The sequence below is a fragment of the Dermacentor variabilis genome, chromosome 11 (genome assembly GCF_050947875.1).
Source record: "Dermacentor variabilis isolate Ectoservices chromosome 11, ASM5094787v1, whole genome shotgun sequence".
In the NCBI taxonomy this organism is placed as follows: Eukaryota; Metazoa; Arthropoda; class Arachnida; order Ixodida; family Ixodidae; genus Dermacentor; species Dermacentor variabilis.
Genome location: NC_134578.1, coordinates 20207294 through 20226234, shown reverse-complemented (window position 1 = coordinate 20226234; position 18941 = coordinate 20207294). Strand labels below are relative to the sequence as shown.

Genomic DNA, 18941 nt, shown 5'->3' with positions numbered 1-18941 from the left:
GCAAGAGAAAGAATGAGATTCCGGGAGGGGCCTTTGTCTTTTGCGATGTTCGAAATTTAAGCCTCGGCATCTTTTTGTGCACGCGCCGGTCGTTTCTCGGCTATTGTCCCTCACATTGGATGTTTGTTGTCGGAGAAGTCGCTTTCAGAATAAATGCATTAAACTGACTTCCGTGCTTAAATTTCATTCGTACGTTATGCCGCATGGTAACCCAGGCAAGTAAAATGAGCAAGCGACTTCACGGACTGCGATCAGATGTAAAGCACGCAAACCTAAGAATAAGCTCAACGTCGTGGCGTATGGCACTGTTTAAATGGTCAGAAACGGTAACAAAATAACCAACTATCAAGAAGCTCTCACCACTGTAAAACATAGTACTCTACAAGGGTTGGAATCTGTATGGGCCTAGTGATTGCCTTGTAATGTAAACGCTTGGATAACTGTTATGCGGACTGTAGAGAGTGTCGATTTATACTTCATTGACTACTGTAAAGACTAATCGGTGGAGGCATGCTCAAGAAGTTTCAACTCCGCTCTTATAATGCTAACAGTAAGTGCTGTCTCGCAGTGAAACACTGCTGCCTGCTCATCAAATTGAGAAACTATGCATGTTTAGAGAAAAATGGCCCAGATTTAAATGTCGCCCGGGAGTAAACATTGGAAATTGCAACCAAATTTACTTTTACTGGCTTATGCTGGATATTCGAGGGGGAGGGGGCATTTGACATCGTTTATAAAATAAAGTTCGTTCTCTCTCTCTCTCTCCCTTCATTTTCGATTACGACGCAGCATTGGCCTCGGTTCCCCGAGATGGCATTTTTAGCCTTGCACATATTTTGCCACACTGTGTCTGTGGAATGGAGGTATTAGCAGCATAAGCGAGATGGAAGGCATGAAACTATGCACCGAAAAACTCTCTCGGTGACTTGGTTGCGTGTATTAAAGGAATGTTGATGTAGTAATGTCCATGCACGAGGACAAACGGTCCACACAAGTTCTGGGGACCACAGATATCTTTAATTGGCAAGCATGCTCTCCCATCACCAGTCACATTTCTCTCCATCAGCACCATCTCTGGGCCGTCCAGCGAGCCGAGGAAGCCGCCAAGGGCCAACAGCACTTGACAGAAACTTAGGCAGGGTCCAGGCCCACCCCTCCAAACCGCAGGGTACTCAATAATGTTACCAGAATGAATGAATGAATAAATGAATGAATGAATGAATGAATGAATGAATGAATGAATGAATGAATGAATGAATGAATATGAAGGGGGGGAGGGCTCACGACAATTAAACAAAGCGCGATGCGCCACTGCTTCTGCGAACCAAGAAAGGAAAACTACGAGCATGAAATGTTGCAAGATGGGAAGCGTGAAAGCATATGACCTGACGAAAGGAAATAGAGAGGACATCCCTAATTTTCACCTGATATAATTATTTAAAATAAGTTGCTCATAAAGTACGAAGAAAAACATCGGGAAGAATATGACAAGGTACAACAGTGATGATAGCAAACCGCGGAAGATATAGTAGGCTATGGTACTCCGGGACTGCTGCCTTGCTTGTGGGTAGATGCGACGTTGAATGTTTTCCCAGCTGTTTTCCTGCTTTTGCAGTATGTGACCAACGCAACAGGGGGAAGGGGATATTTTATAGTGTCCACGTATTGACCATGCCCATTTAGTCTGCTGCTGAAGTACTGATTGGCTGGGGGTGACCTGTCTCCTTTTCACGCGACCCCAAGCCGAGCCAACCAGAACTTCAGCAGCAGACAAAATGGACATGTCCATTACGTGGACACTTAGAGAAAAGACACCCTTCAGGTTGACTTCGTGCCAGTTCTATGCGGATACCGTATTTCGAAAGCAAAATAAACGATAAGCTTAGCAGAACCAACCAAGAAAAAGAACGTCGCAGTTCTTCCCAAAAGGCGAAACATCGATTGCGATAGCAAACTGATAGATAGCTATACGAAGTAAGGATGGCAGTTTTATCGGCCGTATAAACTTATAAGCATTGTCTTATTATCTATATTAACGATCCTGATGTCACGGGCGCACAAACAAACATGAACTCATCTCACTCGATGGCCGCGGAAACTTTCTGTGTAGAACAATGGAGTGAGGAAGCGCGGCAGCTGCAGCGAGTAAATTGGCCTTCGTGCTGTCTCTCGCTTCAACGCGAACTAAGCGCCGAAGACACAGCGCGCGCGGAGCTATCAGCACTTGGTGCATGCATACTCTCGCCGTCGCAGATCGCTCTCAAAATAGAGCCGCGCGGCCGTGCCATACGCAGCAGCCGCCAGAGTAGAAAGCTCCCCCCCTCACCTCCTTATTCCCAGTGGCTTGTGCGTGACTGAAGACGGCGCGCTTCCTCCACGCTTTCCTCCCTTGCGCGCGCGAGATTGGGCAGCCGTCCTCGGCTCACCCTCGCATGTTTTCACTCGCACATACAGCATACGGAGCGCAGCGATGATGCGGAATACAGAACGTCACGACGACGGCGACGGCAAAAGTGCTCATGGAGTGCCCACATAATTGCTATCGGAATAATAAACAAAAAAGAAAACAAAGCTAAGAAAGAAACGATAATGTTAATCACTGTTGCTTTTGTCTTCTTCTTGTAATCTTCGCTCGTTGAACAACCCGCTCATTTACGCACCCAAAGAGCGCTTGGAAAATTAACCCTACACTCCTGCCAGTATAGTGAAGTCAGGTCTTCTCATTGTGATCTTCGCTCGTTGAACAAGACTCTCATTTTTCCACCCAAAGAGCTCGTGGGAAATATATCTTAAGCCTACCCTCCTGCCAATGTAGTGAAGTCAGTTTGCCCCTCCTCCTTTAGGGCGCGGCAGAGACGCGACATTCACCGGCCTTCAGCACGTGTCTCGGCGCATGCGCACTTGCTACAATCGGCGGGTGAGTAGAGCCGCGCGACGTCATAAAACACTACGCCTTTAGTGACCGTAGCGGAGTCTTGAGTGAGGTAAACACTTCAGCTGCCTGGTCGCTCGCTTTCGGCGACGGACATTTAAAGGGAAGGGCAGGCGATATACTTGGCCTGGGTATTTACCCGCGCTTAGGTCGCTGAGCTCGGCGACCTTGGAGCGCTGAGAGGATCGGCGCAGTGGATCTATGCGTCAAACGCTGTCGGGTGGCAGGCCCGTGTCTTTTGAGAGTGAGACGTGCAGCTGTAAGCTGTCTAGCTTACGACGGCGTAATCAATGTATTGTGCAGATATTAATGAATCAGGCCCAAACTCCAGCTGGAACAAAGAAAGTTGACGCCAGCGACTCCACAACACGAGAAGCATAGGAAATAATAATAATCCCAGCACAAAGCTTTACCGGAAGATGGCCGCTTGATTTTGCAAATGCGTGTAGCCGATGCTCAAGATTAAGAGAATGAAGCGGAGCTGGGCACCTCGTATAATCCTCTGAGCATAGGTATGGGCATTCGATTCGGTACGTCTATTTCGCTCCTTAATTTCTGAAGTGCTTGCTAGTTCGTATAAGTCCATCGTAGCGAGTTCCCGCACTCTCTGATGAAGAGTACTGCCACTGGGCTTGTGTACCTAAGCATCGGAGAAAACTTTTGCTACCTGCGGAAATGCATTATTCTTTTGTGCCTGAAGCACTTGGTCGAAGATCATGGCTCGTCTAAACAGAAACGTGATTCGATAGCCCTAAGGAAAGAAGGAAAGAAAAAGTGGAGAAGGAAAGGCAGTGGAAAGGAAAGGTTAACCAGTTTAGCTTAACGGCTTCCAGGTCCTCTGATAGCCTTAAGAGATCTCCTTGCGCACAGCAACGTAATTCGCTATGATTTTTAGATCCTCTCAACGTCTACTTACATTTCGTGTTTGATTTTAGGATAGTAAAACAATTTAACATTTTTATGTGCGCATATAATAGTTTTTATCCCACAGTGCATCAACCTATCCTGCTTTTTCTTTTCTCTGTTTACTTAGTGTGCAGCTGTGTCTGTTGAATGCATAAGCGTCTCATAAAGGTGAAAGGGTCGCTTCAAATTCCTAACTATGCATTTGGTATATCCGGCGCTAACGTAGTCTGCCACCTTGTTCCTCATCAGTTATAAGCGAGAAATAGGCGAAGTATGTGACAGGCGTTCTACATGTGTACAAGGAGCAGCCGCGGGAAATTTCATTAAAGTCTAAGCATAAAATGTAGCAGGGCTTTCACATGCGCGCTCCAGAGGTTTCGAGGGTTCCCCTTCTGCATGACCACCAGTCATTGGCCGTTAATCTTTTGATGGCAGACTTAGTCACCGAATTGCGCCATCAGCTTCTCAATCCCGAGGGGGAGCATCTTCGTTATTTCATGTTTTTTTTTATTTACCCAGCACGTAATAGTCGTCTGATATCACTGATCCGCGTCATCCGAAAAACGGTGTCGCTAACCTCTCCAGGCAAGGAGGCCTCCAGACCCGTGCGGATTCCACGCATGCACGACGACATCTCGCCGTTCAAACAATCTAAGCAGCCCTTTAAATTTCTTTCCGAGAACACCGCACGGGAAAACACCGAAGAACATCAAAAGACTAACTATATGCAAGGAGAAAAAAAACGTCATTGCAAAAGTTACTTTAGCAGTTCCTTGCACTCGTAATTCCTACAAGGCGACGGCCTCCCTAAGCGCCGGTGTTCAAAGGCTCCGAACCGACGTAGCACAGTACAATCGTCTCGGCTCGGTCAGAACAACTCGTACGCGTAGTAATGGCCACACCGCGAGAATAGCGCAAGCCTAAGCGTGTTGCGAGATGAAAGCAAAAAGTAAGCCAAGAAAAAAAAAAGGAAAGAAAGTAGGACGGCTGACGAGAAGGTGGCGAGCTCCTCCTTGACGCCGCGCTCTCCTGGCTAGCCCCCCTTTCGCTCGAGAGCCCAATCGGAGTAGGCAACGCACCCACGCAGCTCGGTCCCATTGGCGCGGGCGTTGGTCGGCGGCGGTACCTGTACATCGCTGGCACACGGACGCGCTTGCACAAGGGTGTGTGCGTGCGGTGCGTATGATCTCGCCGCCACAGCACCACCAGCCTTGCTGCTGCTACTACTACGACGACGACAAGGAGAGACGAAGACACGAAAGGAGTAACTGCGCAGTGTATACCGTCCGCGAGGGGGGGTGTCGCCGAAAGAGTAAAAGGAGCCTTGACGCCCCTTCTCCTCTCAGCCAATCACGCTTTCGCACAAGGTCAGCGGGTGCGGATCGGAGGAACGAACGCGCCGGACGGCTTGGCGAGGGAACGGCTTCGCGTTGTAGTACGAGTGTGTACAGGGAAGATCGCCCACGTTTACGTAGCTCTCGCTTAGCTTTTGTCGACTGTCCTCGCTTTTGCCTCATTTTATGGTTTGTTTCTCAGTCCGGACTATATACGCTTTAGAAGTGACCACCGTGCAAGGCTTAGGAAGGTGCAGTGAGCGAGCTCAATCATAAAGCCGGTCGGTTTGCTGACTTGGGACATATGCTCCATAGCATTGGTTTTTCTTCCATTCCACTACACATTTGTTCCTTTTCTTTCAACTTTTTTTTTCTTTTTCGAAATCATGTTACGCTTTCAATTCCAGTTTCTTGGCATGTTGAAGAAGCTCCAATGTAACAACATTATCATACTGCCAATAGTTCTGTCTATGTAACATCTATCAGCGTTTGTTCATTATATGTGCTTATGTTATTTTCTTTTTCTTTGTCAGCTGATGTTATGCTTCGCGTACGTACTAGTTCGGTGCAGCACTGAAGAAGGCCAGCGTACGAGTGTGATGCGTTGCGCGCTGCGATCGTACGCAGCAGAAGGAGACGAAAAAGCGTTGTCGTGGTGTTTGTTCACCATTGCGTAGAGTTATTTAACCGGTACTGAATTAAGACGAATTTTAGACATGAGCATCTCAAGTTCTCTAGAGCAGCGGCTAGCTGTACGCTGACGCCCCTGTATAAGTGAACCAGTATAACACATCCGTCGCTGTAAATCCATTCTTTTAGATTGTTGTCGCTGAGATCTAGTGAACGACATATACGCGAAATAACCGTCACTAAATACACAACAACGCATGGCCCATCACTTCCCTATACGGCAATCCGATATGTTCGTACGGCACGTTACGTAGAGTCGACCGCAAAAGTTTACGGGACGCAGGATATGCCAAGAAGCTGAGTTCTCGCGAAGCATGACCATACAGCCTCGAATTAAATGCTCCAGCATGTAGTAGCCCTCGCCACCTACCCAGTGATTCATTAAATACGAAGTGCCATGCCCTCACAGTGCAGGAATTCACATTCGAAGGGGAAACCGCATCCCGTAAACTTTTGCTGTTGACTGTACGTTTATACAGTATTCCCTATTATATGAGATTATTGGATATGGAAGATCAGAGGAATACAATTTTTCTAAACTATGGAGTTTCTATAGGGTGCCCCTTGATCAACGGCGAAGCGAAAAAAAAAAATGAGTACTGTTGCGTTTCGCCTGCGACACGTGGTTTTGCCGGCGCGACTGCGGCGGGGCGGCAGACATTTTGGCCCGATCGTCGTCGCCGCAACACTCATCGCCAGGTGTTTCCAGGCGCGACTGCGGCGATGCGACCGCCTAGGGATCATCCTCGCATTCCAGTCATTGTGCCCGAAACAGGCGATGCCAAAGCAGGGATCTCATTCCAGTCATTGTGCCCGAAACAGGCGATGCCAAAGCAGGGATCTCGTTCCAGTCATTATGCCCGAAACAGGCGATGCCAAAGCAGGGACCATCCTCTCATTACAGTCATTGTGTCCGACCGGCAGCGCCACGACAGGGTGCTACGAGATCGTGCTCGACATGGTGCTACGGCATCGCTACGACAGTGTGCCCATTGTACATTCACGTGCTCGTCTTTTGAGGGGTTCCTTCTTGCCCTCAACTGCGAGAGTATAAAAACAGCTGCCCCGGACGCCAAAAGGAGGACTCCGATTTCTTCTGTTGAGTGAAGTGCTCTCCCGTCTCTCTACTTCGGTCAAACCTGACCGCCAACTCTTTGCGATGTTAAAATAAACAAGTTGTTTCGTTGTTACCAGTCGACTCATGCTCTGCCGGGACCTTCGGATGCTTCCAGTTGTACCCCAGGCCGCCAGGCCAACGCTACCCTTGGGGCTTGCGACCCAGGTACAACCACGGGCGTCAGCGCCGAGTTCCCAACAGATCGTGCCAGCAGGTCGGATCCAAACATCTGGTGGCAGCGGTGGGATCGCCTCCGACTTCAAACAACTGTCTGCCAGCGGTGAGATCGCGACAACGGAGGCCAGCAGCGAAGAGATGCAGTTGACGGTATGCTGAGCAGCTCAACGACGATCCGGGAGCAGTGCAACGAGCCCTGTGTGACGACTGGTTGCCTGCAGCGGAACGACTGCGCGGAATTCCTGCCTGCGAGGTTTGGTGAGTGCGGGACTTTCTTCTTCTGAGCTTTGCCAGGCTTTTGTTAGTGTCAGAAACAGAGCTGGTAATTGTGGTTGTCGTTGCTGCCGGGTTAGTTTGCGGCAAGACAATAGTAAGCAGTAGAGAAAGCAGCATTCAGAGCAGCCATGGATTTGAAGTCGTTGCGCAAACCGAAATTGTTGGAGCTTGCAAGAGAGTTGGGTCTGGATGTCTCAGACAAACTAAGAAAACCTGAACTGCTAAAGGCTATTCTTGAGTTAGAGGCTGAGGATGACGAGCTGTCGGAATGCCTTGAGACTATTGAGGAGAGGTCAAAAAGACAGGAGCGCGAACTTAAAGAGCAAAAAGAGAAACAGGAGCGCGAACTTAAAGAACAGAAAGAGCGAGAGCAACAAGAGCGTGACCGTCAACACGCTTTGGAAATGAAGCGTCTTGAGGTAGAGATGGAACGCGCTCGTAATGGAAGTCAGGCACACGGTGCAGGAGAACGCGTATTGTTCAAAATGACTGACCTGATGCGGCCGTTTAAGCTTGGAGAGGACATTGGTTTGTTCCTGGTTAACTTTGAGCGAACGTGCGAGAAGCAGGGGTTCTCTCGGGAAACGTGGCCACAGCGCTTGCTCACTTTGTTACCCGGCGAGGCGGCCGACGTAGTCGCTCGCTTGGATAGAGAGGAAGCAGAGGATTTCGACAAAGTAAAATCGAGTCTGCTAAAAAAGTACCGGCTGTCTGCGGAGGCGTTCCGTCGGAAGTTTCGGGAAAATGAGAAAGGCAAAAGTGAGTCTTATACAGAGTTTGCGTATAGGCTTATGTCGAACATGCAGGAGTGGCTCAAAGAAGAGAAAGCGTTTGGTGACCACGATAAAGTTCTGCAGTGTTTCGGGCTAGAACAGTTTTATAGTCGGTTACCGGAGAACGTGCGATACTGGGTCTTGGATAGGCCAGACGTTTGTACGGTGGCTAAAGCCGCTGAGCTAGCCGAGGAGTTTGTGACGCGTCGGGCTCGCGGAGCTAAGGACGGTCAAAAGGGTGAATTTGGCTCGAAGTTTGAGAGGCCAAAGTTCACACCCATGAGAGCAAAGGGGAACACGCGTAGTGCGGATGCGAGTGGAAGCAGTGCGACCGAACCTAAGGAGACGGCGGCAGCCGAAGCCGAACGCAGAAAGCGGTTCGAGATGAGGCGAGCGGGCGTTTGTTATACGTGCCAGAAGCCGGGTCACTTTTCGGCGCAGTGTCCGGAAACAACACCAAAAGTTGTGTTTTTTTCAATAGGCAGCACTGACGAGAACATGAAGCTTCTCGAGCCTTACATGCGAGACCTCCTCGTGAACGGGAAAGAGTGCCGAGTGCTTCGCGATTCCGCAGCTACGATGGATGTAGTTCACCCATCTTACGTAGAACCCCATATGTTCACGGGCGAGTGCGCGTGGATCAAGCAAGCCGTGGAAGCTCATAGCGTGTGTCTGCCAGTAGCAAAGGTGCTTATTGAAGGACCTTTCGGAGCGCTTGAGACAGAGGCGGCAGTGTCATCTATGCTGCCACCCCAGTACCCGTACCTATTTTCAAACAGGTCCGATCACCTCCTGCGCGAGAAGGGGCTTTTGTTTGGTGAAGCTAGTGTTCAGGCCTTAACCAGATCGAAGGTTCGGGAGCTCGCTGCAAAGGCGGTAGTTGCGGGGCCGACGTTATCAAACAACGAAAAAGGGTCAGAGGCGCAGCAAGCTGATATTCCGAGCACGCCCGAACTGAATAAACTTGAGTCTGTAACGTTAAAGGCGCCAGATACTGGAGAGGAAACGCCCGACGCGGGAAAGTTAGAAGAGCTATCTACTGATTTGCTCATCGCGCCTACGTCAGACGGACTTGATAGGTTGCTAAAAGTCAGCCGGTCGGCTTTGATAGCCGAGCAAAAAAAGGATGGCAGCCTGGAAAACGTGCGCTGCAATGTCAAAGAAGGTATCGCCAGGAAAACTGCGCGTTTTGTGGAAAGGGGTGGAGTCCTGTACCGGAAGTATCTAGACCGAAGAGGAGTGGAGTTCGATCAGCTGATCGTGCCTCAATGCTATCGTCAGGATCTGTTGCGCTTGTCACACGGGGGTTCGTGGTCCGGACACCTTGGAGTTAAGAAAACTAAGGACCGTCTCTTGCAAGAGTACTATTGGCCAGGGTGTTTTCGGGACGCAGACCATTTCGTGAGGACATGTGACACTTGTCAGCGGGTGGGCAAACCAGGGGACAAATCGAGGGCGCCGTTGAAATTGGTACCTATCATTACGGAGCCTTTTAGACGGCTCGTTATTGATACTGTGGGACCTCTGCCGGTAACAGCCACGGGGTACAGACACATTTTGACTGTGATCTGCCCAGCGACAAAGTTCCCTGAAGCAGTGCCGCTTAAAGAACTCAGCTCAGTTGAGATAGTTAATGCACTACTGTCCATATTTGCGCGAGTTGGTTTCCCTGCGGAAATCCAATCAGATCAGGGCACAGTGTTTACTAGCGCTTTGACGACAACTTTTCTCGAAAGGTGTGGGGTAAAGCTGTTACACAGCTCAGTGTACCACCCACAGTCGAATTCCGTTGAGAAGCTCCACTCCGTCATGAAGCGCGTGTTGAGAGCCTTGTGTTTTGAACATCAAACTGACTGGGAGCTGTGTCTGCCTGGGGTGATGTTTGCTTTAAGGACCGCGCCGCATGCGGCTACGGGGTTTTCGCCAGCTGAACTGGTGTACGGTCGCTCGCTTCGATCTCCGCTTCGCATGCTTCGAGAATCATGGGAAGGTAGGGGCGACGACCCAGTCGTGGTGGAGTACGTACTTAAGCTCCTCGAACGCTTAAGAAGGGCACAGGAGTTGTCAGGTGAAGCAATGACAAAGGCCCAGCAGAGGGCCAAGGTTTATTATGATCGGACAGCCAGGGCCCGTCGTTTTGAGGTTGGCGATGAGGTCATGATATTGCGCACATCGCTAAACAACAAACTAGACGTGCAGTGGGAGGGCCCAGCACGAATTGTTCAGAAACTGTCGGACGTTAACTACGTGGTAAGTCTGCCAGGAAAGCGGAAAGCACAGCAAGTTTACCACTGTAATCTGCTCAAACCTTATAGACAACGGGAAGCAGTGGTGTGCATGATGATAAACGTTCCTGAAGAGCTTCCAGTCGAGCTTCCGGGACTAGGCTCAGTGACGAACAGGGAAGACACCGGTCAAGTCATTAGTGACCTTATCAGTAAAGCACCGCTGTCGCCCGAGCAGAAAACCGAACTACACCAGCTATTACAAGAGTTTCAAGGTCTGTTCTCTGAGAGGCCTGGTAGGACTTCTGTACTTACTCATGATATAGAACTTACCTCCACAGAGCCAGTACGATCCAAGGCGTATCGGGTGTCACCCCGCCAGAGCGATATTATGGAGGCTGAGGTAAAGAAAATGCTACAGCTCGGTGTTATTGAGGCAGGTGAGAGTGATTATACCTCCCCTTTGATTTTAGTTGAGGTACCGGGCAAGGAACCTCGTCCTTGCGTCGACTACCGCAGGCTTAATTCCATCACTAAGGATCAAATTTATCCGATCCCTAACATCGAGGAGCGCCTTGAGAAAGTTAGTAGCGCTCAGTTTATTTCCACCCTAGATCTTGTCAGGGGTTATTGGCAGGTTCCACTTACAGAAGAGGCTAGTAGGTATGCGGCGTTCATTTCACCAATGGGAACATTCCGTCCTAAAGTGTTGAGTTTTGGTTTGAAGAACGCGCCATACTGTTTTTCAAGTCTCATGGATAAAGTGTTGCGGGGACAGCGAGAATTCGCTTTACCGTATCTAGACGACGTAGCGATATTCTCCGCATCCTGGTCTGAGCATATGACACACTTGCGGGCAGTGCTAACCCGCCTGCGCGAAGCGGGCTTGACAGTCAAGGCTCCTAAGTGCCAGATAGCACAGGCCGAGGTTGTCTACCTCGGTCACGTGATTGGTCAGGGTCGTCGCCGCCCCTCTGAAATAAAAGTGGCCGCTGTGCGAGACTTTCCGCAACCGCGCACAAAGACCGATATTCGGTCGTTCTTAGGTGTCGCCGGCTACTATCAGAGGTACATCCCTAGGTACTCTGATATCGCGGCTCCCCTGACGGATGCTCTAAGAAAGACAGAGCCTCAAACAGTCGTCTGGGACGAGACCAAGGAAAGAGCTTTTAGCGCCCTAAAGAGTGCCCTAACAAGCCAGCCTGTGCTACGATCGCCAGACTATACAAAAGGGTTCATTGTTCAGTGCGATGCTAGTGAGCGAGGCATGGGCGTTGTACTGTGCCAACGGGAAAATGGAGAAGTAGAACACCCCGTCCTGTATGCTAGTCGTAAGCTGACCAGTCGTGAGCAGGCGTATAGCGCCACCGAGAAAGAGTGTGCATGTCTCGTGTGGGCCGTTCAGAAATTGTCATGCTATCTAGCCGGCTCGAGGTTTATCATTGAGACGGATCACTGCCCTCTCCAATGGCTGCAGACCATCTCTCCCAAAAATGGCCGCCTCCTGCGCTGGAGCCTCGCTTTACAACAATATTCCTTTGAGGTGCGTTACAAAAAGGGGAGTCTCAACGGTAACGCCGATGGCTTAAGTCGAAGCCCCTAACGTAGGAATCAGCCTCAAAATTGTTTGTTACTGATGTTTTTCGTCCTGAGGCAGGATTTTTTTTAACATATTGCTTTTGTTTAGTGTTTCAAAGTGATGATATGCTTTCTAGTGCAATTTTTCAATTTGTGGACGCGTTCTGAGTGATGCTAGACTACTGTAAGGAACTAGGCAGTGGTATAACAAGGGGAAAGAGCCTGGCAGGGCTTAGTGAGGGTTGTGCCGTGCTTGCTGACTGAGCGGTTGAGTTTCAGCGTAGTTCTAACGCTTGCCGGGAACGAGAACAAAAATGTGAACTCTCCCGAAGTCACTTTGCAGTGTCCCGTGCGAACCTGAACGAGAGAACGAGGCCTTCTCTGTGCGCTGCGCTCAAGAAACGTCGAGGGACGCCCGACTTCGGTTATGAGCATCATCGAGCGACATCCCTCCGGACAGCGGATGCAGTCCCCTGTCCATCGGGATCTCCTTCCCCCGGCGGGGCGGTCTGTTGCGTTTCGCCTGCGACACGTGGTTTTGCCGGCGCGACTGCGGCGGGGCGGCAGACATTTTGGCCCGATCGTCGTCGCCGCAACACTCATCGCCAGGTGTTTCCAGGCGCGACTGCGGCGATGCGACCGCCTAGGGATCATCCTCGCATTCCAGTCATTGTGCCCGAAACAGGCGATGCCAAAGCAGGGATCTCATTCCAGTCATTGTGCCCGAAACAGGCGATGCCAAAGCAGGGATCTCGTTCCAGTCATTATGCCCGAAACAGGCGATGCCAAAGCAGGGACCATCCTCTCATTACAGTCATTGTGTCCGACCGGCAGCGCCACGACAGGGTGCTACGAGATCGTGCTCGACATGGTGCTACGGCATCGCTACGACAGTGTGCCCATTGTACATTCACGTGCTCGTCTTTTGAGGGGTTCCTTCTTGCCCTCAACTGCGAGAGTATAAAAACAGCTGCCCCGGACGCCAAAAGGAGGACTCCGATTTCTTCTGTTGAGTGAAGTGCTCTCCCGTCTCTCTACTTCGGTCAAACCTGACCGCCAACTCTTTGCGATGTTAAAATAAACAAGTTGTTTCGTTGTTACCAGTCGACTCATGCTCTGCCGGGACCTTCGGATGCTTCCAGTTGTACCCCAGGCCGCCAGGCCAACGCTACCCTTGGGGCTTGCGACCCAGGTACAACCACGGGCGTCAGCGCCGAGTTCCCAACAGATCGTGCCAGCAGGTCGGATCCAAACAGTACCATAGAAGAAACGAAATATAATAGTTGAACCAGTCCAAAATTCAGTGGTATACTGTAATGTCACATAATCCGTGCGGTTAAGGAGTAGAACCTGGCTGCTAGAGCGATATCTTATATATATCATGGAAACTATGGTAACTTCTCCAAGAGCCGCCATTTTATTTCGCCACCTGCAGACACCTTAGGGGCGAGGACTGTACTCGTCGTGTGCGCAGGCCGAAGATTCACCGCGCAAACATCGTCTCTTGTGAACGTGTCAGCAGCAATGCGAAATGGTGACAGCCACGGTTGCCTTACCCGTTATTCTGCCTGCCTCCAGCAATATCCAGGGCTCTGTCTACAGCTTGGCGTCGTGACCTGCACAAGCAAAAAAAAAAGAAAGAAATGCACAAAATTCATCGAGCAACCTTTACCAGGCGTAGCGCTATGCGGCATTCATTTTGCATTATTTGATGATGGTCGAAGAAAAATCCGAATAGCGGCTCAAGTGCGTAGCTTCGCTCCTTGTACCTTCTTTCTTTACAGCACTTAGCAACATAATTAAGTAAACGCACTTACTTTTACAGCCTTAACTTTGACAGGAACTTTACGCCTGCGTTAACAGTTTCGCAATATCACGCTTAGCAGATATCATCAACATCATTATGCCATGACAAATGTCAAATGAAAAGACTGGCGACTGCAGAATGCCGGTAATGAACCTAAGAGCTACATGCACAGGAATTAATGAGCCCCATTAACTTTTACCTCCGTCCTCATACGATTTAGTATACATGGTGTTTCCGCGAACCCTTTCAAAATTTGTTAAAGGCTGCCTGTGGCAGATAGGTCAATTCTAGTTCATGAGGTGGTCTACTCGTAGTGGCGGACACTACTTGCAGAAAAACATTTAAATGGAAAATCCACTAATTAAGATAAATTCACTAAGTAACTTTTAAACTAATTACCTTATGACGCATATAGCAATTTACAAATTGTAGCCATAGAGTTCGCAAGGCGTATCCACTTGGAACGAATTCTCAGGACGACAGCAGTTTCGAGATATTAATTATCAAACTTTGCGGAGCAATGCAGTGGCGTTCCACTTAATTGTGTGCTTCAATGCATAAAACGACGTTTTGTTAGCAACTTAACTGGAACGCCAATGCATTTCTCCGCACAGTTCGGAAATTTATATATCGAAACTGGTGTCATCCTGAAAATTGCTTCTTAGTGGATCCGCCTTGCGAGCTCTACGCCTAGAATTTGCAAATTACAATATGGGGCATAAGATAATTGGTTAAACGTTAATTAGTGAACATTTGCTAATTAGGTAATTATACATTTCAAATTTTTGTGCAAGTATTCTCCGCCTCTTCGAGAAGACCAGCTCACGAACTAGAACTGTGATATCCGAAACCGGCAACCTTCAAAGATTTTTCAAAGTTTTCGCTGAAACACTCTGTGTAGGGTATATCACAGCTAGAAGGATTCTGCGCGTATTGAAATGTAAAAATATAATCATTTATACCGTTTTGCAAAGCTTCAAGATAAACAAAAATATTTTTTTTTCATAAAGTTATATAGCTTATGCATGCATGGCTTCCTACATTTGTAGAACGGAAACCGTGTCAAAACTGTTCGAAGGGAGAGGCGCCGTTATTACGAAAAAAGAAAACATGTGCTCCACAACGTGGCCGGTGGGAAGGTTGCTACTAAAATATAGTATCGGCGTTGAACGTTTACGGAGCGCATTCGTGAAAGCAACGAACATCGTTTTTTTTTTTGTACTTCATAATGTGAACTCTCGTATTCTCCCTCTTTCTTTCACTCTGCCGTCCCCCTCTGCACGTGTAGGCTAGCAAAGTGCACGAATTCTAGTTAACAGTCCCCGCCTTTGATTAATTTCTCTCCTTTCTCTCTGCATGGGGCGCTACCTCAAAAAAAGAAAAAAAGGAAATTACAAGCGGAGTGTCCTGTGGGAGTTAGGTAAATTATGTGTAAGGATTTGCTACTAATCACGTGCTGTTTGGTGCTGTGTTCGGTCTAATTGCGAGAAACACTGCGGAAGAATCGTGAAATGGAGAAGCGGGGTTGCGACACCGAAATGTTAACTGCGACCAGCATGCGATGTTGAAGAAGAAGTGGAGGGATGGGGGGGGGGGGGTGGAGACATAGTCCATTTTCCGTGCATGAATGTTCGTTTGGTCGCACAACTGCTCGAGTGCGTCGGTGACGCCAGGTTCAAGGCCAGTATCGCTGTATTTTCGAAAATGCGATAGTCGAAGGTGTAACAAGTGACCCCTGTCAATTAACAGCGTGCAACTGCAGGAAAAGACAAAGAAATACACCCGAAAGCCAACAAGAAACTATACCGCGATGAAGCTCGGCGCCACCGGCTAGTCGCAAAAGGTATTCCGGCCTCCACTGTCTGTGCCGCCGTCATACGTGACTGTGAAGTGCGCGTTCAATTTCATCGGCATTAGTAGCAGCTGTCACGCACGTATGTCGTGTAGACCCTCTGTCGCGCATAGAGTCAAGTTCATTCGTGAAGCTCGGTGGCATGCCATCACTCTTGTGGCATCTTAAAAACATGTCAGGTTTCTGCTCGACGTTCGGCGACGTTACGGGCTGCTCTTTAGTGGCTTTATTTTGTTCTGTTTTTTTTTGCATTCTTCTTCTCCCTGTCTTCACGATTCGTGTGGCGCGACGGGCTAGAGTTCTGGAGCTTCGGAGTCGGTCGAACTCGTACGGCTCAAAGACCACCCACTAGCAGTTGGAACGTCAGTGCTCTCTTCCCGCTTCTACTGTTTCAAATATATTTTTTCTTGCTTTGAAGCTAGAATGTCGATCTGCAGCAGAGCGTGTGCTTGCAGCAGTAATGTCATGTGCGCTTTGTCCTCGATCAACCGACATGACGGAACCTCCGTCCCGGCAAAATGCCACGAAATACGCGGGCACGCAGGGGGAATAGGTATATAACACTTAGGTACTTTGTATTATTGGTTCATATCTCTATACAGGTGTGTGCTGACGGTAGCTGTGGAACTACAGAGATTGATTGTTGCTAGGCAGCTCGGCTTATGGGAGTTACATATTGCGTTTCAAGTAGTCGCACTGCCCATATGCTGACCATGTGTTTTTTTAAAGCGACTCATTTCTTTGGTTCTTCTTCCCGCTTTGCGATTTGTCAGTTTCCCGGAAATTTATGCTCAACCTAGAGCACTAGATGTCATTAGTTTACACTAGCACTATAATAAATTATTAAATAAGTATGTCCAATGGTCGAGTTCGTCGGTTGCTAATGTCAAATCAACACGAAAGTAGAACGCGTTGAAAAGAAATGCCTAATTAAGGCTGTAAACCAACAAATTATTCTATTGCGTGTTGTTAATCTCCAGTCTTTACTTCCCAAAAAACTTGCGGTGTGAAATTTAACTTCATCAGCTGTTGTTCTAATTCGATGGTTATTTAGCAACTTCTGACCACTACGGAATGCGACTTTAAGGCCGAAGTATGCGCTACAGATATCCACGTCCTCCAATGTAGTGTGTTCGCTTCAAAAGTTTGAAAATCGGTTATTCCAAACAGTATACCCCTTATGACATATATTAAGTATATCTTGGAGTTTGCATACATTGCAAAAGTATGCGCCTTCGTTGAAACAGCTCGTTGAAAAAAATATCCGTTGGTATTCCGTGTATAAGCAAGATCTGCGGTTATTATTTATTCAACCAATGAGCTTAACGCAATCATTTCCAGCACAGCAAAATAACTTGAAGCGAGATCTCAGCAGTTCTGGTTGCGGAGCTGTTACGATGTAATCTGCGCATCAGACTCGTCCGACATTTGAAATTGCATTCCTTGCAGCGTCGTGAAATTGAGAACATCTGTTGGTATTTCTTCTACTAGCAACATCTGCGGTTATGTGTTCAACCCATAAAGTTCATGTAATCATTCAAGGCTTCTACTATTGCCAGCACAGCAAAATAAGTTCCAGCAAGACCTCAGCAGTTTTGGTTGCGGAGCTGGTACAATGTAATCTGCGCATCAGCATTGTCTGACATTTGAAATACCATTCCTCGTAGCTTCGGGAAATTTAGCTATACATCTGCATAATTATGACATTTTTACGAATAAGTTTTCGGTGGAAATCTTTTGCACAGGCAGCCATTTTAGAACAAAGTACGTCACGGTTGAGAGATCTGCAAAAAGCGACATCTGCGTGCGCGCGGAGCATTCCGGAGCTGCTCCACATATTCCCGACGTCGATCGACACGGCCGTATCTAGCTTTTCTGGACATCAGGGTTTCGTTTGCGGGAATGCCACCACGTGGCGTATTGACCTTAAACTTTTCAAATTTCCCGCGGTGACATAGTGATGACGTCAACGAAACAAAACATAAAAGAATGAAAAGTTATCCCTGAGCATTGAAATTCACCACAAAGCTTGTCCCGCCGGCGTTATCAGTGTTCTTGACGAGGCTTACCTGAGGTTGATTTCGGGCTTTTCAGAGGCTTCCCGAAAGTCAGCCACGTGTTCTTTTTCTTTCTTTTTCTTTTTTTTTAATGCTGTGAAGTCGACGGCCTATGATAATCGTCGAAGCACTTCGCGGTAGCTTTAGCTTGGGCCTAACTCCTATGTCGCCTATTCAAATACATGTAAAACGCACGAACGCTTTTCTGAGAAAACCACTGGGCCGACTTTAATGAAATTTGTTGCATTTCAAAGAGAACTTGCTCGCATCCTCATAGCGCCTAAATCGGTATCAGCCTTCAAAGAGTTACGCTATAGAGCGCATTGTACTTAATGTGATGGCGTCCGCGTCCCAAAGTTCAGACCGATGCCTCACCCAGGGAGGACCCACCCTGTAAGACTGACAGCTAAACATTTCGCATATATGTGTAGCCATCCGATAGTTGCCAGCCGCTGGCGTCGGCCATCCGACCTACTGGACCTCTGCTCAACACTTGCCGACATTGTCACCTTAATTTATAACGTCTGGTTCCAGCTGAACTGTTTCAACAGTCAATTTATTTCTCCAGAAATTTGGTCCCCCTAGTAACGTGCGTTATGGTTTTTTTTAATCTTTATGTTACCTTTATATTTAAGTTAGTGCTGTCCTGAGATTTCCATCGGTTTCACCTTTCACGAGATGCGCCCATTTTTGTCGGCCTCTGTTCATATTTTGGGTGATTTTCGATAGACGTTGAAGCCATAGCACAGCCCCTTGACCATGCCGCTCTAAAATCATTTTGTTTTCCTGAGGTTGTCTGCACGCTTCAGCCTTCTTGCCGCGCGTCTTCTTCCTAAGTTCACTATCAGTTGTAGCCCATTTTTACGATTAAATTCCCACGGAAGTCGGCAATCACGCAATGGCCATTCCATGGAGTGATGCCGTTTATATCAAGTTTACCATGGACACGACAGCCACTTTTTCCCACTTCGAATATAACTATTCCATTGATGAGCGCGATCCTCAAGCCTACAACTTCACAGTCTAGAAAATTATACCGATCCCACGCACTGTGGGAATCGATGTAAGCGAAGCTATCTGGGCGGTTTGCTTTGATTGACGATATTTAACGGGGATGGTGTTGCATTTCTTCAGCGTTTGGTGCACGAGAGTAATGAGTTGCCCGTAAATGTTACCTTGCGCGTACCACCGTTGTTTGTCTGCGTAGTACACAGAAC

At 48.3% G+C, this 18941-nt stretch overlaps 1 protein-coding gene across 2 annotated transcripts in view; it reads right to left on the bottom strand.

The window, feature by feature from the left end:
- LOC142564074 (G1/S-specific cyclin-D2-like) overlaps positions 1 to 18941 on the bottom strand; it is a 383466-nt gene that overhangs the window by 209033 nt on the left and 155492 nt on the right. The window contains exon 2 of one of the 2 annotated variants that reach the window (XM_075674904.1): positions 13565 to 13624. The exons of the other annotated variant lie outside the window; for it this stretch is intronic. The gene's annotated coding sequence lies outside the window, so the exon portion shown is untranslated. The remainder of the gene's footprint in view (positions 1 to 13564; positions 13625 to 18941) is intronic. 2 annotated transcript variants of the gene reach the window in all.